This window comes from Anas platyrhynchos, chromosome 2, assembly GCF_047663525.1.
Source record: "Anas platyrhynchos isolate ZD024472 breed Pekin duck chromosome 2, IASCAAS_PekinDuck_T2T, whole genome shotgun sequence".
Taxonomy (NCBI): domain Eukaryota; kingdom Metazoa; phylum Chordata; class Aves; order Anseriformes; family Anatidae; genus Anas; species Anas platyrhynchos.
This window is the reverse complement of record NC_092588.1, coordinates 63,427,742-63,437,600: the sequence shown is the minus strand read 5'-3', so window position 1 is coordinate 63,437,600 and position 9,859 is coordinate 63,427,742. Positions and strand designations below refer to the sequence as shown.

General features: G+C 41.5%; 1 long non-coding RNA gene across 1 annotated transcript; it reads left to right on the top strand.

The window, feature by feature from the left end:
• The first annotated feature begins 2,652 nt into the window (after positions 1-2,652).
• Positions 2,653-5,804, top strand: LOC140001899 (uncharacterized). Its single transcript, XR_011807645.1, has 3 exons — positions 2,653-2,866; positions 3,426-3,573; positions 3,767-5,804. It is a non-coding gene; the product is annotated as an uncharacterized lncRNA (long non-coding RNA).
• Positions 5,805-9,859: the final 4,055 nt, after the last annotated feature.

Genomic DNA, 9,859 nt, shown 5'->3' with positions numbered 1-9,859 from the left:
AATGAAAGGGAGCACGAAGATGGCAGGGAAAGGTGTATTAAGAATATGATTTCATACATTATGTTTTTGCACCATGTATCATGTTCTAAATTTTGGCTTGTAACTAATGCATTTAGAAACTCGGGAGTGTCCTTCCTAGATCTGGTTTACATTTGCAGGTTGATCTAGAAAGGTAGGAAAATACAATTCTCTCTCATTCAGAACCAGGAAAAAAAAATATGTCAATCTAATTAGGCTAATCATGCATAAAGAGGATGAAAGCTTATCCCCAAACTGAGCCCCACAATTTCAGACATTCTGGAGGTGGTCCAGAGTCCTGGTCTGCCAGGACCAGGTAGGGTTGTTAGGTCCCACCAAGGCTTGCAAGCCCTGCAACAGCTGGGAAGTCGTTATCTACACTAGTTTCAGCTGGATTTATGACAAGCTGTTAAGAGCTGCTTTCAGCCCCTGCTCTAAAGTCAGTTTTCAGTATTGTAGGACTGTATTTCTTACTCCTCAGTGTGTGTTCTCACATTTCTATACACATTTTTAATGTGGTCTTTTAATCGGGTAATTACTCTTTACAAATTGCCTGTTCTCCTTGTTTAACACACTGCATGTTTTTGTATCCTGTGCAAACTTAATCAGTGGAAATGGTGCAGTATTGACAAAATCATTCACAAAAATACTGGTAGGAACTGATTCCCAAGTTATAGCCTTCTAGTTCCATATAATGTGACATTCAAAATCCATGGTCAAATGATTTGAAGACAAAGGCCTATGAATATACTGTAGGAACGCAGTTATCTTTGTGAACCAGGGCAACAGTTGTGAACAAAAGCAAAACTGAAAAAGATAAAATACAGAAGGCTTGGTTTACAAGACCTGTGTTCCCTGAAATTGTATCGATTGATATTAATCGACAAAATATTCCATTCTGTGCTGGTGGGCTCTTAAATGAAATTTCTGGCTATGTGTCCAGATTCAGCATCTGACCAACAGGTCTGTTTTCCTAGATCAACTCTTTACTCTTTCTTATTATGTGGAATACGTTGGCAATTCAAAGATCTTAGAAATTTTTCCTCTTTTCCATGATGCCTGTTTCCCTCTAGGCTGCTGGATTTGTATATGTGTAATTGCAACCGACTCGGCATCATATTTTTCTTCAGTCTTGATGCCAGGCTTTCTGTTCCACCTACGACATTTTATCAGGCAGGTTTATCCTCCTGCTTCATTCTGAAATCAGAAGAGAAATAGTGATGAACACGTATGACTTTTCTGAGCTTTTGTTCAAAATGTGATACCTGTTTCTAGCAGTATTTGGTGTAGAATTTGTTTTACTATAATGTATTTCTCATATGTCCCTTCTAACTGTGATGCCCATTGATCTTTTCTTATATTGTTGTTTTCAGCAGAATGTGTTCTTTACATTTGCAGTTTACTGCTATTATCGTATTTTTTTTTTCATTCTTTTCATTTTTATTGCTAGTGTTTGACTAGCATTTCTGCATCTTCTGTATTATACCAATTCTTTCTTCCCCAGCACGAATGCTTTTCTACTTGTAAATTTGTGGCACTTTTTTTTTTTTTGATATCCAGTAGAATGTTCTTGAACAATTTCCAGTTCCTATTAATATTTCCCACATTAAATTGATGTTCCTAGCTTGTTACGGCAACAGGTTTTTTTTAAAGCTTGGACAAATTGTCCCTTTCTGTTACTAACTGGTCTCACATTCAGCGTGCATGAGGTAAATGCAAGTGGGTCGTGATTACTGGAAGCCAAATAAGGCAGGTTTGTACCATCTGAATGAGGTCCAGTAACTACTGTGTCTGCATAGGCTGCAAGATTCCCCATGTTTAAAAGCTTATTTATTTATTGTTTCTAGAAATGATATGAAAATGTGGTGACATCCTCTCTAACGGTGGTCTCCAAAGCTGGGTGCCTGCACCTCAGGGGGTGAACAAGGTGATCCATGGGGGTGCAGGAAGAAAATATCAGAACTCCAATACTACATGGATATGATTTATAAATAAATAAATAAATATACATACACGGGGAGTTCAGGCTCAACATTTTTTTACTGATAGAGCTACACAATCAAAAAAGTTTTGGAGACCACAGTTGGTTGAGATGTAAGTGTATTCTTAGGCCCTGCACACTGCATTTCCACTTTCTTCTGGCTACTGGCAAGTAGGATGCTGGGCTGGGTGGACCCTGACTTGGAACTAGCACACGAGTCCTTAGGTAGTCGTAATTCACAAAATTAAAGACCTCAGTGACTATGAACTGTCTGCAGCTTTCTAACCATGTATAGTCTTTGATTTAAAAAAATGCATTTTGATTTAAAAGTATGTTTCCCTCCTATTCTGTCCTTATGAAATTACAGTCTTCTAAGTGGTTCAGTCATATGAATCACTCCTCTAATAGTAAGTACTGAAATCAAAATCTCTTGTATGATGTTTTCTTTCTCTCTCTCACTCTCCCTTCCTTCCTTCCTTCCTTCCTTCCTTCCTTCCTTCCTTCCTTCCTTCCTTCCTTCCTTCCTTCCTTCCTTCCTTCCTTCCTTCCTTCCTTCCTTCCTTCCTTCCTTCCTTCCTTCCTCATTAGTGCCCCACAGCAGAGGAGACTGCATTTCCAAAGAAATGTCTAAGTTTGAAAACAACATCAGACTAATATTTTAGGGCGGCCTGCTAGAAATGCTGCCCTTTGAAGCTTCATGTGTCTGTCTTCACGTGCAGAATGGGCAATAATTTTTGGAGGAATTGCTTTTTAGACCATCTTAGACCTACAAACCTGAAGTGTTTCGCAGTCCTGGTTGAGTCTGATCAGAGTTGACATCTGTGTGCTTCTGTGAGAGCTGTGGGAAGGATGCACTAAATATGTCAGGTTAGAGTCTCCCCAAGCAATTTGACAACTGTTAGTCTGAACACACCATTTTGGAGAAGTGTGCTGACTCATGACATAGGAGAAGAAGGATATGTATTTTTTAAAGGAATGGGCTGGTATGGTGGGATTTGGGTTCACTTCTTGACTTTTCCAAAGTTCCTGTGTGACAGCAGATCAGTAAACACATAAGTACATAGGAGCTGTAGCCATACAGCAATTATAACTCTTTTTTCCTATGCCTTGCTTCATTAATTTTAAATGTCTTCGGAGCAGAGGGTGTCTCCGGTGTCATGTGGAAGAGGATTTGGCACACTGGGCCCCTGATTTCAGCAGGGAGATCTGCAGGCTACTCCCATGGAAGTGGTGTGCTCTGAGAAAGCAGTACCTGCGGCTCTTTTTGCTCCCATTTGGCATTAGGGGTAGGCAGCAGACCTAAAATTTATCCTGACAGCAAGTGGGAAAATTAGTGCATACAAACAGCATTGCAGGAGAAGATGGGAAAGAAACAGGTCAGTTTCAACCCGAAACAGTTTCTTGCTCTGCTTCACCTCCCATCCAGGCAGTCAGTGCTGCAGGCCTTGAGGAGGGGAAGGCACTGAGTGGAAAGCAGACGTGCACGGTGTGACTGCTCCTGGCTGAAGAACTGGGACTGGACACCACTGGAAGGAGCCTGGCTTCATCTTCATCGCACCTGAAGGGAGCTTCAGGTATTTATACACATTGATGAGATCCCCCTGAGCCTCCTCTTCTCCAGGCTGAGCAGGAAGAGACCCTGCTTTAGGGGCATGGAGTAGAATGAATGTTCCTTCAAAAATCTCATGTTTTGCAAGAATTTGGAGATTTCATTGTAGTTCATGATACCTGCTTTTTTTTTTTTTTTTTTTTTTTTTAATTTCTCAGGTTCCGCCACCCTTGATAACTTTCTTTGAGAAGCTTTTCATGTAAAGCCTTCTGGACAGCTCTCACATATCCACGAGGGATGTGATTCTCTATGCAATGGATCCCGACTGTTTTTCCAAAAGACTGCACTGCGTCAGTTCGCCTCGCTGCTGGAAATACTTTCCATTGCGTTTCCCTCAAGAGATCAGTTTAAAACACAGCATCGGTAGCTCTGTAAAATTTGAACCCGGAGCCCTCCAGCCTCGGAATTTTATTTTCACTGCTTAGACTTGTTCCCCAACTCCTTAATTTCAAAGGGCCAGCAATCCACAGGACTTTCCTTTAGAAATCAGATGAAAAGCAGATGTCTGTGCCGAATGCTGCTATGCCCTGTACGGCAGGCGGGAAACTTCATGTAATAAAATTACTCAGGATGGAAATTCTTGACTGCAGCCCAGTTCACAAAAGTTACAAAGAACCCTGCCATGAGTTCGATGACGCTTTTTGAAATGAAGGGTTTAGGGAACAAAACGAAGCCATGAAAACCAAATCCCTAAAGCTGGAGGGCTCTGGGTTCAAATTTCTCCAGAGTATTAGTGCTGCATTTTAAAACTCATCCCTTCAGTGAACGGCAGCAGGGAGTGTTTTCAAAAATTGTGCAATTGCTCAAAGAAAGGGAGGCAAGAGGTAGGTTTCAAGGCAAAAGTGATTTTCAGTAAAGGCTTTCTTTGTGTGTTCATGTTAGCTTGTCCTGCCACTTGTTGGAATATGGGGCTTCTTCTAACAGTTTGCTTTTTACTTGAATGTCTAAATAAAATCTTTTTCTTTTTTTTTTTCTTTTTTTTCCCCTTTTTAATAAGTTATATATTCTTTATTTCAATAAGCTCTCTTTGTCAAGCACAGTAATTTGTTTTGAATTAAAATCTCCTAAAGCATTTACTAATTTACTGTCAAGACAAGTTCTCTATTCCTTCATACCTTATGAGACATTTTCCTGTAACTTAAGAGCCTCTTTACTTCCCCATCATATAGGGTAAAAAGGTGGTGGTCACACTGAGAATTTATTATTTGAATACTACTTTTTCTGCTTATAATGTATAAAACCTTTTCTGAATTAGGAAAACAAAAACAAACAAACAAGCAAAAAACAATATCAGAGACTCAGAGAATCACAGACTGGTTTGGGCTGGAAGGGACCTTAAAGCCCATCCAGTTCCACCCCCTGCCATGGGCAGGGACACCTCCCACCAGACCAGGCTGGCCAAGGTCTCATCCAGCCTGGTCTTGAACACCTCAAATAACTTGTCCAGGTCCCTTTGGATGGCACCCCTTCCTTCTGTTGTATCGACTGCACCACTCAGCTTGGTGTCATCTGCAATCTTGCTGAGGGTGCACTTGATCCCACAGTCTGTGTCACTGATAAAGATATTAAACAGTACCGGTCCCAGGACAGAGCCCTGAGGGACACCACTCGTCACTGGCCTCTACCTGAACATAGAGCCATTGACCACCACTCTCTATGTGGCCTTCAAGCCAATTCCATATCCACTGGATGGTCCATCCATCAAATCCACCTCTCTCCAATGTGGAGACCAGGATGTCATGTGGGACCGTGTCAAAGGCCTTACAGAAGTTCAGGGAGGTGACATCAGCCAGTCTTCCCTTGTCAACTGATGCAGTCACTGCATCGTATGACTTCACCTTTAACCTAATGAGGAGGTTCCAGGGGATTCCAACATTTTAATCCTCACTTTAAGTCATTTACAGTAGCTTAGAGTGTAAGTGTACTCTAACTGGTCTTCTTTATTGTTTTCCTTTCCAAATTAGGGCAGTAGTGGCATATTTTCTCTACTTGGTTTTATTGGGATTTCTTTGTTGTTGCGAGGGTGGTTTGAAAACTGGCTGGGACTGGTTCTTCAGACAGCCTCAGACTGGGAATCTTTACTTTGCTCAGTAATGTTCCACTGACAGAGCACTGCCACAGGCTGCCCAGAGAGGCTGTGGGGTCTCCTCCTTGGAGATCTCCAAAATCTGCCTGGACGTGGCCCTGGACGGCCTGCTCTGGGTGTCCCTGATGGAGCAGGGGTGGGACCAGGTGGCCTTCAGAGGGCCCTGCCAGCCTCAGCCCTGCTGTGATCCTGTGACAGACACATCTCTTTCATAGCCTGAGCAAGCCTAATGAGGTAAAACCTCCCTTATTGCTGGTGACGCCATCATAAATTTGTCTTCTTTCTTTGTTAATTAATTGACACGTTTTCCTTTTAGAGAGGCTCAGAAGTTCATTACCAACACAGGTTTGGTAAAAAGCTGCTGAGTAGATCAAGGCATTAACTCAAGTGGATAACCACACTAGACAATTAGTAATATAACATAGCAATTAAATGTCTAGAAATGCTCATGATCTGCTTGGATTGAAGTATTTTGCATGAATTCTGTCTGTTCACAGAACTTAAGCAGTAGGTGAGCAGAAGGCTCGTAGCACCTGGAGCAAGGTTTGGCATCTACCTTTGCAAGTACCTGGCAGCAAGTTTGTGTGGGAACGTGCAGCTATGCATCAATACCTTCACTGCTTTTACACACACTGGTACAGAAACCAACTGGCTGTGCTGCAACTTGGATTAATTTGAAGGGTAGGAGCTTATCACACACGCAGGCAGGCACTGCAGTTATTTTTTAACTGGGAGTGTGCAGAGGTGTAGATGCAGAGAGTCGAGACAGTGGTAAATCAGGTAAGGCATTAACTGAGTCTTGAGGATGGGGGAAAGCACTGTGTAAGTACTGAGGAAGTCAGTTGTTGAAGCAAGGTATAATGAGGAATGGAGAAAAGAGGGAAAATTATATGGGACTGTACTGAAAACAGTCCAAGTTGCCAGCCCTAATTAGTGTTTGTGAAATCCCTGACTGTTGCCATGGGAATAAATGTGCTACTACAAATGCAGTGTGCTGGCTTCTTCACAGGATCAAGCAAAGTTGGAAAGGAGCAAAGCCCTGTGTAAACATCAATATCGTCAATTAATTAGGAAACACAGCAAGATAAATAGTGAGACCCCATGAAAGGTAAATTAATTTCTGTTTTCTTTCGGATAGGTTTGAAAGTTTCTCTGGTATCAAAACTATCTCTGTGATTCACTTTCCTTCTACTCTAGCACTTCATCCCAGGGAAGAACCTCAGACCACAGTGCAAGTTATTGTGGAAGGAGATTTTTTTTTTTTATAACACGTTACTTAGCAGGTTAAAGACTTCATGCTATTTCAGATATTTCAACTACTTAAACACATTTTTTTCCTTTAAATTTCACTTAGCTTATTTATTTCTTTATTTATTAGAGATAAAATTCCACATAAACAAGCCCAGAGTTCTGTGTTCTTTTTAAGGAAAAAATGATAAACAATTTAAAATATTTAACAATTGAAAAAAAAAATGGCATTTCTCATGGTCTTGTCCTTTGCATGTCTTCAGAATCTTGTACTTGACATTAGAGTAGTCCTGTTGTACATACATATGTATCATGTGTACATACATAGTATCTAATTACAGCTGGGATCCCACCCTTCTCTTTAAGGAAAATCTTTGCTTCTGTGAATTCAAGTCAGAATCTCATCTAATTTACACAACCATGTCATAACTTCACATAGTCAAATGTCTTCTGTAACCCAGTGCAGCCAGAATATATCATACTGTGAATATAAAAATAAAGGTGTCTTTATAAGCAAACAAAAGAAAAAATGCTGAAAGTGTTTCCATGGGGTAAACGAGTTTCTCTTTCTTGTATTTGACAAATAACTGTATTTGTAATTCACAGAAATATAGGTCAGGGATACAGTTCACAAATATGTAATCAACTTTAAGAAGCTGATTAATTGACTCCCCATTTATTCAATTACTGCATCAATAGTTTGGCTTTTTTAAAAGTTAATTATCCATTAATAATTATTGTTTAATCCATATCTTGTTATATTCCTAGTGATCAATTTCATTAATTTAATAAAGATCAGCTAGATAGCTCTTTTCCAAATACTATCTAGCTTGTATCACATCTTCCAAGCATTGGATTGAGCAGGGTTTTGAGCAGTCCCATGGATGACAGGCCACCGCCACTCATATACATAGGGCAGACAAGATCAGTTTGAGTACAACATAAGATATTTTGCATTTTTTTAATGCTTTACCGTGTTTGCATAAAATTTGACACAGTGGAAGTGTAAATTGCCCAAGGAAAGAAAAGGAAGTCAAAATAAGGGCACTCGCTAACTTGGCAAGCAGTTTTTATTCCCAGCTCTGGGAGCGAAATGCTACCTGCCCTTGGGCATGGCACTCCACTCCTTTTTTTTTTTTTTTTCCTGGGTTGCTCTTTCTGCTTTGCCTGCTTGGACCAGAGCTTCTCTGGGTGAGTACTGTAGGTGTGAATTAGGGTAGCTACCAAGTGGGGTCCTGATCTCTGCTGCGGCCTCTAGGTGTTGCTATAATACAAATAATTAATCAAACAACGTGTTCCATAGCGTCCATAGAGGGAGTTGCCGCTTTTGTCAAACATGCTTAATTGTCTACAGTTAAACCTCTTTCTCTCCCCTCACTGCATCACATCGGGAATTTTAGCTTTGCGTATTGGATAAGTGAACTTGAATGCGAGAAGTAACGGTAGGAAAGCTGTAGAAAGAGATTTGACTCACCTCTAATTAAAGTTGCTCATTTTGGGGTGCCTTGGTGCCAGCCTCCTGTTCAGGGATGGTCTCTGCTAGGTGACTCCGCTATCATGTTCCTGACTCAGCCCACACTTCGAGGCTGCATCCAGCGATCGGGCATCACATCACGGACACTGCCACTGGTGTGCTTTGGGAGCAGAAGCACGTAAGGCACACGTAAGGATGCAAGTGCAGGTGATCTAGACCGTGGGTCCTGCACAGCACAGCACTCGGTGCAGCCTCCAGCTGAGCAGATCCTGCAGACCAGCTCTTGCGGAGGTGTGCTGGAGGCATTAGTATTTGTGGCGAGAGCAGAATAGTGGCAGATGCCCTCAGAAGTGCTTAGAAAACGCATTTATGGTTAAATAGTTTTGCCTGCTAGGGGATGTCACCCCTCCTACAAAGAGAGGGCACAGGAAGGAAAGGAGCTGGCTGCACATACAAAGAAAGTGCTGCAAGTGCCCACAGGAGAACATTGTCTTACTGGGGCAGAAAATGGGATCAGAGCTCTGTCCTCTTTCTAGCCAGACACGCATGCTGTGGGATGACCAGCTCTACAGCTCTCCCCTCCCTCCTTGTGGCTGTCATCATTTGCAAGTTAATTAACAACCTCTTCCTGACAGGGAGGAGCAGTACAGCGAGGAGAAGGGGGTCCCTATTCCCTGGTCCTGGGGTAGTTCAGCCTCTGCGACAGCCATGGTCCAGCTCTCCGGATCTAACCGAGACCGAGTAACCAGATACTGCAGGTCTTATTGTATTCATATAAAAGCTCTTTTAATCTAAGGACTAGCCATTAAACTGCCAGTGTTCTTAAGCATGCTTCACCAATTTTTCCACTTTTAAGACTCAAGTCGACAATTTTTTAATGTTTTATAAATGATAAAAAATTCACATCAGATTTTAACAGAATTAAGCATACTTATTCAACACACATGGGGCCTCTGAAAAAAATGTTATTCAATTTAATAATTTTAATTTACATTGTATATGTACAAGAGCATTTCTTTCAACCCACAGGTTAACACCACAAAAAAAAAAAAAAAAAAAAAAAAGGAAAAAAGGAGAAAGTACTGCAGTTAGCGGAGTGAAGAAACTCTTGAAACACTGTTGTCTGAAACAAAAGCAAGGCACTCTCCCTTAACACCTGATATATTCCTGAATTCTGCCTAGACAAAGGCATGATCACACTGAGAGAGCTCTAAGGAAAGTAGTAGATTTATTCTGCATTAATTCTTCCTTTTACCACCGTGACCTGTCACTGGTTGTACTCTACAATGCGTCTGTGCACTGAAGTTGAAATGAAGGACGGCTCCATAGATGATGGGATCTGGGAGAGCATCACAGTTAAGACTATCTATGGAAGACTGAAGCACACCGGCTACATGAAATCTCACGTGGGGCTCTGGACCTGCTACCTCCACTCGCATCCCA